General features: G+C 40.6%; 1 protein-coding gene across 1 annotated transcript in view; it reads right to left on the bottom strand.

Annotated features, from left to right (window-relative positions):
- Window positions 1-1,138: 1,138 nt before the first annotated feature.
- Window positions 1,139-12,077, bottom strand: part of LOC131258368 (nonsense-mediated mRNA decay factor SMG7) — a 32,973-nt gene continuing 22,034 nt past the window's right edge. Inside the window, exon 8 of the mRNA XM_058259643.1 lies at window positions 1,139-1,794. The gene's annotated coding sequence lies outside the window, so the exon portion shown is untranslated. The remainder of the gene's footprint in view (window positions 1,795-12,077) is intronic.

Raw genomic sequence — 12,077 nt, 5'->3', positions numbered from 1 at the left:
ATTATTATTACAGATGTTCATCTGGTTACCATATATATATATATATGGTACCTCACGGGAACTTCCCATGAGGTCGAGTTGTGTGGGCTCCACCGTGATGTGTGTCGAACATCAACCCTATCAGTCAGATGCACCATTCCATGGTGGGCCACGAGCTTAAAAATCAAGTCCATGCATGACTCGGGTGGGCCACACCACATACAGCAGTTGAGAGGTGTTATTTTCCCATTAAAACATTCAGAATACTTTATTAGGCCCACTGAGATGTAATTCACAAATCCATCCCATCCATTGTGTGTCCCACTTGGATGAGGGGTCAGACGAAGTTTCAGCCGCATCCAAAACTAAGGTAGTCTCCACCAAGTGATTATATATGTTTTAGGCATGTCGTTTTAGATGGTGCATCTAACTGATGGGGTAGATGTTCGATGCACATCACAGTTGGGCCCACGCAACTCGACCTCATGGGAAGTTCCCATGAGGTCGACCTCATATTTCCATTTCCATATAAAGGAAATGATGTCCATGCGGTTGGGCCCATGATGTTGACTGGTCAGCCATATGGCATACGATGGAACTGTCATCCGCTTGAAGTCGTCCATCTGGCGTCAAGATGGACAAGAGTTGGTTGTGAAGGCCTCTGCTTTCTATTCTTTTCTTAGTGATGCAAGGGTACCATTTTGGTTATATACATGACATGACCCAAGCGCTTTCATAGACAGTCGGCTGAAAATGTAACTCATGGACCATCCCACTAATCAGATAGATGCTTAAAACACAAGTCCACAGCACTTCACGTGTGAGACTTTGAATGCTCGACTCAATTAGAGCTGATGGGTTTTTTTTGCAGGTCCCGTAATGGTACCTGTGGGTGGGGTACAACTTAAAAGAGCATCATCACAGATTGACTCATGCTTCACCATCTTACACATTGGAAAACATTGACTGACGATGAAGAAGTTTTGGAGAGTTATTTCACTACCGGTTAACATCATCATGGGACAAGTAGAGGAGCAGAACAGATTACCAGAGAGAGAGATAGAGAGAGAGAGAGAGGTGGCGTCATGTAAAGTACACCCTAACAAATTGTCACCAACACGTGCGTGCATTGAGGGCATGTGAATTAGACAATATTCCAAATAGCAAGTGAAAGGTTATTAGCACCACCCAGAATTTTAGAAACAAAGTGCTACCAGTTTTAAGTATTTCCAAACAAATATCATATTATAGAGAACTTTCAACTGTCACCACTGCAGCAGTCCAGTGAGAAAAAAGAAAACAATCTTTTATGTTTGCAACTAGGAATACTTCTTAATAACACCAACCATTAAGCCACATCCATACGCATTGGACAAAGCTATACGCATTGCTATGTCATGCACCTTTTGAAACTAATATTACTCTTCCTTTCCACCTTTGATTTGCACACCACACCAGCAACCTCCAATTCCAAACTTCCTTTTCTTTTTTTCTGGAATTTTTTGGCTGTTACTGATGACCTTCACTAGATACCAGTTGCTACTATCGCTGATGAGAAGATGACAATGATGCATCCATCTCCGACAGATTAGCCTGTTTGTAGACCATTATCATGATCATGATAGAATATTGACTGGTTCCCTGGCCCCAGCTTGAGTTGGGTTTTAGAAACCTCAAACGCCAAAGTCACCAACAACCCATTTCAGACCTTGCTATATATTTGGGCTTGTCTTGACCATCCAATCAAACAGGGGGATTACTTGAATCTTCTTTGAAACTTTCAACCACCATCCCTTTGTTCCAGTCTGGAGAGCTCTGCACATTTCAAAATTAGCCAGAAGATTGATTAGCTTCATGTTAAATAAAGAATGCACATAGAATGGTGGGACCAGCCCTTTTTCCAGTTGATAATAACCATAGGATTTGTTTTTGTATGGGTGCTATCATTTCCAGGGGCAGGTTCAGCCCAATAGGGAGTAAGCATGCTACTGCTGGAAACATGCAGACCGCTTTCCCACTTTAATATGACCACGTTCGGTACTGCAAACGGGAAAGATGAGATCACCTTTTTCACCTCATTAATCGTCCCTTTTCTGCTTTTATATATGTGTGTGTGTGTGTATATATATATATATATATGCATTTTGAATGTTGAGTAATGTTTACCTACATCCTATTATCAACACCCACAATCAGTTGTAGGTTTACCTACATCCATTTTGCAGTAAATCCTATCATAGTAGTTTCCATTTTCAAGGTCAAAACTGCAAGCATTAAAAAAATGAAGGTGAATGAAAAAAAAAAAAAAAAAAGGTTTATAACATACCATCTGTAGGTGAGCATTCCCTCTTAAACTTGTTTTTTCCTTATTAACTCAATAAACATGCACAATTAAGTTAGCAGCATGCTGAGGCAATATGCTTGAAAGGAGCTCGCTGCCTCAGCTGTAAAAATGATGTTTACCTAGTCATTTATATTTTCTTTGTTCTTTTTAACAAAAATCTATAATAATGAGAACAGCTGCAACTTGGTAATCGAGTCAATGAGATCTTGATGCCTGAATCCCAAAGCAAAGAACACGTATACACACAAGACATTTGAATAGAGACACACAACTTTATTGATATTCAAACTTCTGTTACAATACTTACGAAAGCTCCAACTCAAAATTGTGCAACGCCCTTCTATAGACCCTAAAGACAATCCCTATAAATCTTTAATGAAAATCCCCCCAGCTATTAGATTGATTTCAAATCAACCTATAATTGATTTAAGATAATAAAAATTCCACTAACAATGATTTAGCCTAACATCGCAAAAACATATCTACTAAATACCCCCAAAATAAATTCTGAGAGGTAACGGCCAATTTATTAGAAAATCTAGCAGAGCGAGGAAAGAATACAAGCAAACAAAAACCGAAACAAACCATCAAACAAGATAGCCCAATCCCCCTCAAGAGCTACAACCCTCGAAATAACCTTCGCGTTAAATATCACACATTGACACCCATCAGCCTACTAAATACCCCTAAAACATTCAATCATGTCTTCCATACCAGTCCCTTATCACACATTGACACCCAGCAGCCTACTAGCCACCATGATAGTAATCCCAACGTTCCCTTTTTTCTTCTACCAAAGGCAACATATGCCAAAAGGAAGGCCACGCATTCTATAACCCAAGAAATTTTATTTTTAAAAAAAACACAAATTACCATCATTACTATTTATAGAAGATTCTAAACTTGTTTATACATTTTTCTCAAACAAAAGAATCCATCAAAAAGATACCTTTGTAACCATCCGTTACATCTAATCCTAAACATCTCTTTAAATCAAACAATAAACGACCAAAATATGCCTTATTCCCATCATTACCAGACATGCCTTCCAAAAATCAGCCATAGTTCCACTTAAATGACAATGAAGTTGCACAATCTTGGCTCTACTTTGAAAGGTAACTCAATAAGCTTTTAAACAGGACCAGATTCATGCTATCAGACATTGTTCGGTATATGAAAAGCAGCCCGTCCAATAAGTTACTGAAAATACTAATGGGAACCCCCCCTTTTATAGTCTTCTCAGGCTTTGGCTGTAGTTCGTGTTCAGATTGGAATCTTGTGCATAGCACGGTGTTGTAGACAATGGCATCTCTTCCTGCACTTCTTGCTTCTCCACATTTTTGGCATTGTCTTCCATGTCATTTGCAGCTGTGGATTTGCTTGCATTGAATGCTGGATTTGCTTTGGTGTCATCATTGTCAGTGCTGACCTCATTTGGATACTCAGATCATCAGTGGGATGGCAACGACACATGTATCTCAACTTTAACATACAGCTTAGGATTCGTCAGAATGATTGTTGAGTTGCTCATCTCCTACGCCACTTTTAACTGTCAGGTGTTTCATGTCTTATTCAGTTCGCACATTGAATGATTCATCAGCACCACCTGCCATTTCATTTGTTTACTTTTCTTTTGATTCAATTGACCCTTGTCTGATCTAACCATTGATCCATTATTTGGTTGGTTTTGATCCTCATAAAGTCATGCTTTGGTACTATTGTAATTTTTCTTTGACCCTTCATGAATTTATAGGTATTTCTTTTCTCATCATGGATGGCATGGTGATGTATCCCTAGTCACCCAAGTGTCAGATGATAGTGGTCCATGAGAATGACTCTGTACCATACATGAACCAAATACATCCAGAACGGGTTGAAAGATATTGTAATAGGTTGTTTGTCATGCTTACCAACTACAAAAATTCGTAATTGCTCTCAGATATAAAGTTTTCATGACATTAGCATTGATAATCTGAACAATCATGTCATTCACTGCTACTAGTGTTTTAAATGGTACAGTTACTGGGGTTTAGCAAGCACCCAACCTAACATGACTATCCATCTTCTCTGACATCCCCCAGAGCACATTCATGATATAACTTTGGGTGTGAAGGATTGGCATCATAGTAGGCTAAGAAAACATTTGAAGGGTGTATGGACCACTAGAGGAATATCAATGGGCTGCTTTCAGGAATATGGTAGGGCTATTTATGGTTTAAAAGTGGCCAGGAATTAGGACAGGTGTGGGAAAAACAGTGTTGGGCTTTTCAGTGTCAGCGGGCTGGGTTAACAGGTTGCAGGAAGACTGTTTTTGGAAAATGTTTTGCCAAATGGATTGCAGCTGGAATGTAGAGGTTCTAGTAGACTGGCCAGAGGTTGAAAGGGGACAGATTGATCTGATTTAGGGGCAGGTGCATGGTCAGCATGGACTGTTTAAACAGGTAGATTGTGTGAAGTTTTAGGTACAGGTCAATGAACTGGTTTCTGGACAGATTAGGGTTCTTTAGGGGCTGTAAACAGATAGCTTCTGTTTGTAGGTAAAAAGGTAGGTTAGCAAGTTGAAACATGGTGATGCAGGACAATTAACCACTTGCTCTAAAAGCTCGAACTGATAGAGCATGGCGAATCAATGCCTTTATCTCATAGCCCAGGCCTCACATCCCATGGGTTAGGACCTCGGCCGAACCCTCCTCGTGGGCCCCACATCACATGGGTATCGCCTCACACGAGCCACCCACCCCGAGTGTACCCCTGCATCTCACAAGCCACTCCGCTCGAGCCTAGTGTAAAAATGCCCCTGCATTAATCACCCCCAATGAGGAGTCTCGACCACGAGACCAACCACTTTGATGTAGGACAATGAACCACTTGCTCTAAAAGCTCGAACTGATAGAGCATGACGAATCAATTATTTTATCTCATAGCCCATGCCCCACATCCCATGGGTTAGGACCTCGGCCGAACCCCTTTCGTGGGCCCCACATCACATGGGTACCGACTCACACGAGCCACCCGCCTCACGCAGGCCACCCACCCCAAGTGTGCCCCTGTATCCCACAGGCCACCCCACTCGAGCCCGGTGTGAAAATGCCCTTGCATTACATGGTCTTTCAATCGCTAGATAAAGGAAAGTTTTAGAAGCACAAGGGATGCTCTAACAGATTATGGGACAATACTTGGACTGTAGACGGGCTGGGTTCACGGCTAATGTGTCAGCGAATTGCTGTAGCTGTCTTATTGTTGCTGTAGCAACTGGAAAAAGGTTCCATGTTTAAACTTTAGAGCCTACAGATGGGGCAGGGTGGAATTTAAAGACAATTTTGAATTGTTCTAAATATGACAGTGTGTAGGAATAGTAGCAAGATTAGTGTTTAATATGAAATTTAGAGTGATGGAAAAGACTGGAGTGGACTTAAAGCTAAAGGAATAGGGAAAATTCAGGAATTTGGGTTTTAGAGTTTAGGGAAATTGGGGGTTTGCAAAATTAAGCGTTTTAGTTTTGGAAAGTTGGGGATTTTGGGAAACTAAGTTTTGGGTTTAGGAAATTGTGGAAATCAAAAGACCTAGAGTTTGGGATTTGATAATTTTGGGAAAGTGAAGAAATTAGGGTTTTGGGGTTTTGGCTAAGTTAGGGCTTATGGATTTGAGAATTCGGCTTTACTGATGTTTAGGGATGATGAAAATTGGGAGGAAGAAAAAAGAAAATGGAAACAATAAAAACAAAAATAAAAATAACCTAGGTTTTTACTTGCTCCAAATCTCCAATACCAAAATTGATGCAACTAAGATAAAAAAAACTAGAATCTCGATTTGGATATGTACCTTTTTCATGAAGATCAAACTACAAATTCATTCATAACCCTTAAAAAAATCATTCATAGATGAAACAAAAGATAAAGGACTGTAGATTAATACCTAAAAAACTACCAGCCGCTATGCAAGCAATCACAATATTCCTTAGGTTTTCCACCTCAATCAACACATGTCACAAAGGAAGCAGCACATGCTATAACCCATCAAAATAACTTCTCTTATTCAAATAACCATCATAATGATTTGTAGAGTCATAACATGTTTATAATACTTTTGTCAAGCAAAAAAAAAAAAAAAAACTCAAATATAATACCAACAATCTACTGCAATAAAATGTTAAAATGACCAAAATATCCCTTAATACATCATAACCATATATGCCTTCCAAAAATCAGCCATACTGAAATGAAAATGGCAACGCATAATCTTAGTCTCATTTGAAGCTAATCCAACAGGTTTTTAATGTGACAGATTTCTTGTCATTTGAACATTATTTAATACCTGAGAAGCGGCCCACTAAGTGATGAAAATACCAACGGGCAACTGGTTCAACCAATTTGAACATTAATGACTACTGATCTATTCCAAAATGCTCATCATGATTGCAGATCATCCATCAAATAAATCTAGACCCTCCAAGTCGTTCAGATTTTCAATCTGGATGGTTGGATATGCAGATCTTGATCATGATCCTTAGGTGGGCCTGATCATCGATCAGCCAGCTTGCGTGGCCTAGATGCATAATGGACAGTTACTAGACCATCCCTTAAATGGAATGTCTAATGGGAATTTAGCAATAATCTTAAAACGGAAGGAACCTCCGGAAATCAAAGGCATGAGCTGCATGGTAGAAGGCAATAAGAATAATAATATTTTCCACAGTAGGTGAAATGCTAAAAGGAAAAATTAGGTTGCCAAAAATGAGGTTAAGAGTGTGGACACACATTTCATCAAACATTAACTGAATCTTGAGATGGAAAATGATTACACGCCAGGTCTGGATTATTCCATAATGGCTTTTTATAAATCTTGTGGGGAGTCTAAGGTCCAATAGCATGTGGGTATTCCACGATTTTGATGAAAGGGGCCAAGTTCACAAGGCAATTAAGTATTTCCATTATGCTCATTCCAAAAAATGAAGCGAGAGAGAGAGAGAGAGAGAGAGAGAGAGAGAGAGAGAGAGTTAAGGTGGCCATATTTGAAGGATTAAGATTCCCTTGGCAAACCCCTCATAGTGCAAAGAGACTCAAAGGCAACCGTCTCTCAGGTTGTTGGTAACATCCTACTCGGAAAAAGGGCATCCATTGTAAATGAGATCAAAGATGCTATGGGGTGTAGCATGTGTGGAGAGTAAGGGGAAGAATGGAGAGAGAGAGAGAGAGAGAGAGAGAGAGAGAGAGAGAGAGAGGTCTTAATGTAAGCTATGTCAACGGATGTCTGGTGTGGATATTACATCATCTCATGGTAGGCCCCATAGAGCCTTTGTTGCATGGTTCCCCTCATACCATGCCTTCATGCGTGCTACACAGAGGGAGCAGGCTACGCTTATCAATCACTGAATTGAAAAGACTAAAATAAACCTCTCAAAAGTAATTATAACAGCCCTCCCCACGACTACTTTTGCAGGGGCAAAAATCTAGGCTGTTGAAGCCCTTCTGTGGATAGAATATACACCGCAAGACAGATATCAGCCACACCTTGATAATAACAAAAATACCCTCCCACTTTTTAATTCATTCCCATGTCTTTAGCAAAGCAACGGCTCAAACGCCTAATTGTGGGGGCAAAAATATCCAAACACTTCTCACCTTATATACAGTAGAGATGGTTGGTTGAAAGCCAACTTCTGAAAGGAGGGGAACTGTTTAGCAGATTCTCTAGCCACGTTAGGGATCTCTAGGCCAGTCCTTAACGTGCCCTCTTATCCATTGCCTAATGGATAATGTGCCCTCTTCTTTTTTATTTTTCTTCTTTTTTCTTTCTTTTCTTTTCTTTCTTGGCAAGGTGTAACATGCCCTCTTTTCTTCTTCTTCTTCTTCATTTTTTATCAATTTTTTTTTAAAAAAAAAAAAGAAGAAGAAGAAGCAGCCTTCCACAGAGGCCAATTTGATCACACTACGATGTTAGTGCGATTTAACAAATTCACTAGGATTGAAAGAAACTGAAGACATACAACCATAAGGAATTGACTGGATTTGGAAGAAATAAAATAAATAAATAAAAAGCCTTCCATAGAGGCAATTCGACTGTATGTCTTAAAATTTAAATAGGTCCCAAAATATGAATTGTGTGATATTCCGAACAGCCTACTAGTCTTAAACTAGTAATCATAAAAGAAAGCCTAACTTTGACAAGAAACAAGCGAACTTCATTCATTAATCAATACTGTCGCATTGATCCATTGGTATGACCTCATTGGCCTTTCATGTAGATCCAACAATACTGCTAGAATGCTCTAGGGCATGTTGGTTTCCACGCCATTTACTTATGTAAATTGATTTGTGCATGTTTGTTCACACCAATTATATATGTAAAAGTTTTCCCACCCACCCATTTGCATATATGAATGGCTAAAAAAATTCATATCCCACCCCACGAGAAAACACTTTTCTGCATAAATTGCCTCCTTTGGTTTACCACCTCAACATGGACCATCCATTTCCTAAACCAGTAATCAGATGGTTACCATCACATCAATATGAATTGAGGGATAGAAAATCAAAGGTGGGCCCCACATAGTGGATGGTCCACATCAATGTTTAGACCTCTCTAGCATACTCAATATGAACCATCAATTTCCCAACCTGCTAATACGGTTGGTAAGCTCATCCAATCAAAGTGATTTCAGGGGAATGAGCAATCAAAGGCGGGCGCTGCATGATGGATGGTCCACAACAATGCTTAGACCTCTCCATTATACTTAATATGGACTGTGCATTTCAACAAACTCCTAATCGGATAATTAGGATCATCTGATAATTTAAGATGGATGGGCAATCAGCTGTGCCCCACATGATGAATGGTCCACATTAATGCTTTGACCTAAGTATACTCACTAGTGTTTTGTAATTTTAAGGATTAACGAATCAATTTATTGAAAAGGCATCAAGAAGACAGAGAATTACAGCCTAAGCAGGAAAGAAAAATTACAGTCTTGTACTAAGCCTATACAAGAAGCCCATTTGATAACAAAGTTCTTGACCCTGAAAGTAACTTCTGCTTCCTTGAAAGACTCATTTCGGAAGCACCTTCCATTCCGTTCCCCCAAATGGGGCAAAGAGCAGCCATTGCCAGCCGCCGAGGTTTGTCTTGAGATGAACGCCATGCCAAGTAAAGAATTAACTCCTTAATTGACTCCGGCATGACCCAAGAGAATCCAAGTAGACCAACGATAGCATTCCAAACCCATGTCGCATACAAGCAATGGACGAAAAGATGGTTGATAGACTCCGCACCTGCCAAATACATAATATACTCACTATTGACGATCCATTTGCCAAACCACTAATCTGATTGTTAGGCTCATTTGATCAAAATGACTTGACAGGGAAGGCCATGGGTGATCAGAGTTTGGTCCCACATTATTGATGATGCACAACTATGCTTAGACCTCAAACATACTCAATATGGACCGTCCATTTCACCAAAACACTAATCGGATGGTTAGGATCATCAATTGAAAGTGAAAGGCAATCATAGTTGAGTCGAGGCCACTGAGGTTGCTGTTGATAATCTTCAGAAAATTGCCCGTTGCTTCAAGGCCATTTCTGTCCTTAAAGTGAGATGTTGGGCATCAATCTTCCTCCCTCTGCTCTTTTTCGCTTAGTAGCGGTTTTCAGCTATAAGGTTGGCTCCTTTCCTTAAACCTATCTTAGCCTTCCCCTTTGCATTGGGAAACCGGCCAAGCACCTTTAGAGATGTGGTCATTGAGTGTGTTGAGCGGAAATTGTCTTCCTGGAACAGTCACTGCATATCTCTCGAGGGCATGCCTCACCCTAATCAAAATCGCCCTTTCTAACCTTCCCACTTACTTTCTCTCCCTTTTCAGTTGTCCCAAGTTGGTCTTGTGGAGTTTTGATGGGTTAAGAAGAGATTTACTGTGGAAAGGGAACTCTTAAGGGGCATAAATTCAGCCTGCTCAACTGGCCTGAAGTATGCAAACCATTCTCGAAGGGGGAGCCAGGCATTCGGGATTTGGTTGTCTTTAATTCTGTCATTCTCGGCAAATGGATATCGAGGCATGTAGCTGGTGGAGAGAAATCTTAGCTGGGAATTATGGCTCTGAGGCTGAGTGGTGGTTCATCAAAGCTCATCTCTCTATAGAGCCTCTTCGGTGTGGAAAGCCATTGCGCTCCTCAGGACCCATGTGTAGGAAGGCCTCTCTGTTTACCTTGGGAATGGTCTACGCATCAGGTTTTGGAAGTATCACTAGATTTCTGAAACTCCCACCTTCCTCTTCTCCCTTCTTTGGCCCTTGAAGCCTCGAACCTAAATACTTCTGTGGCTTCCTGTTTCTCCGATGAAAGGGTCCAGGGTTTGGTGCCCTCCTTGCAGGAAGCCCTTTTCGGATTCGGAGCTAGAAGAGTTTCTCAAGTTTCTAGAGCTTCTACGGGGAGTCCATCCTTCTCCGGAAGTTGCCGATTTGCTCGCCTATTCTCTAGAAAGCTCTAGCAAGTTTTCCGTTTGATCAATTTTCAAGCTTCTCAACAACCATAGAAACGCAACCAACATCATCTTTCCACCCTTCATTTGGTGTCATGGTGCTCCGCCAAAAATCGCAGCTTTTGTGTGGCTTTTGGCTAGGGGAGAATCCTAACCATTGACAATCTCTAGAGAACGGGAATGATACTTCCCAACATTTGCATGTTATGTATGAAGGAGGCGAAATCCATTGATCATCTGTTTGTTCACTGCTCTTTCGCTTAGGGGATTTAGTCCTCTATCCTCGATCGCTTCCGCACTCCTTGGGTCATGCCCTACGCAGCTCGGAACCTTCTGATTGCTTGGCATGAAGGAGGAGGTGCGGGCAAAAATCTTAAAGCGGTTTGACGCCTTTCTATCTTAGCAGTTCTTTGGAGTATTGGGAGAGGAATTGTCGGTGGTTCTAAAATACTTCGTCTTGGTTGTTGGCCTTGATTTCTAGAGACATCGCGGACTAGTAGTTTATTCTTCCAATCTCATATCACAGTGTTCTTCCCTCTTTCTAGGTTTATGTCTGGGCCTCTGTCCCTTGTATAGTTGTTTAAGTTCTTCTTTTTGCATTTTTTTTTCCTTTCTGTATTTTAGTTTTCTTTTCCTGTTTTACTTTACTCTGTTTTCTTTGGCCTCTTGGCATTTTTAATAATATTCAGCAATCTTCATTAAAAAAAAATTGTGTCCCAAATGACGAATTATCCACATCAATGCATCGAACTCCTCTCTGATAAATATGGATAATCCATTTCACCAAACCACTAATCAGATGGTTATGAACCTCCGTTCAGAATGATTTGAAAGGGATGGACAATCAAAGGTTGCACCCACATGGTGGATGGTCCATATCAATGCCTAGACCTCTCTAGCATACTCGATATGGATCATTCATTTCCCAAATTGCCAATATGATGGCTTAGATCATCCAATCAAAGTGATTTTAGAGGAACAGGCAACCAAAGGTGGGCCCCACATGATGGATGGTCTGTATCAATGCTTAAACCTCTCTAGTGTACTCGACATGGATCATCCATTTCACCAAACCACTAGTCAGATTATTAGGATCATCCGACCAAAGTGGCTTGAAAGGGATGGGCAATTAGAGGTGGGCCCCACATGATGGAAGCTCCACATCATTCTTGGACCTCTCTAGTATACTCAATATGAACCATCCTTTTCACCAAACCACTAATCGGATGGTTAGGCTCACCTGATCAAAGTGATTTGAGAGAGATGGACAATCATAAGT

This window comes from Magnolia sinica, chromosome 10 (assembly GCF_029962835.1).
Source record: "Magnolia sinica isolate HGM2019 chromosome 10, MsV1, whole genome shotgun sequence".
Lineage (NCBI taxonomy): Eukaryota > Viridiplantae > Streptophyta > Magnoliopsida > Magnoliales > Magnoliaceae > Magnolia > Magnolia sinica.
The sequence above is the reverse complement of the archived record's forward strand: the minus strand, read 5'-3'. Positions and strand labels throughout refer to the sequence as shown.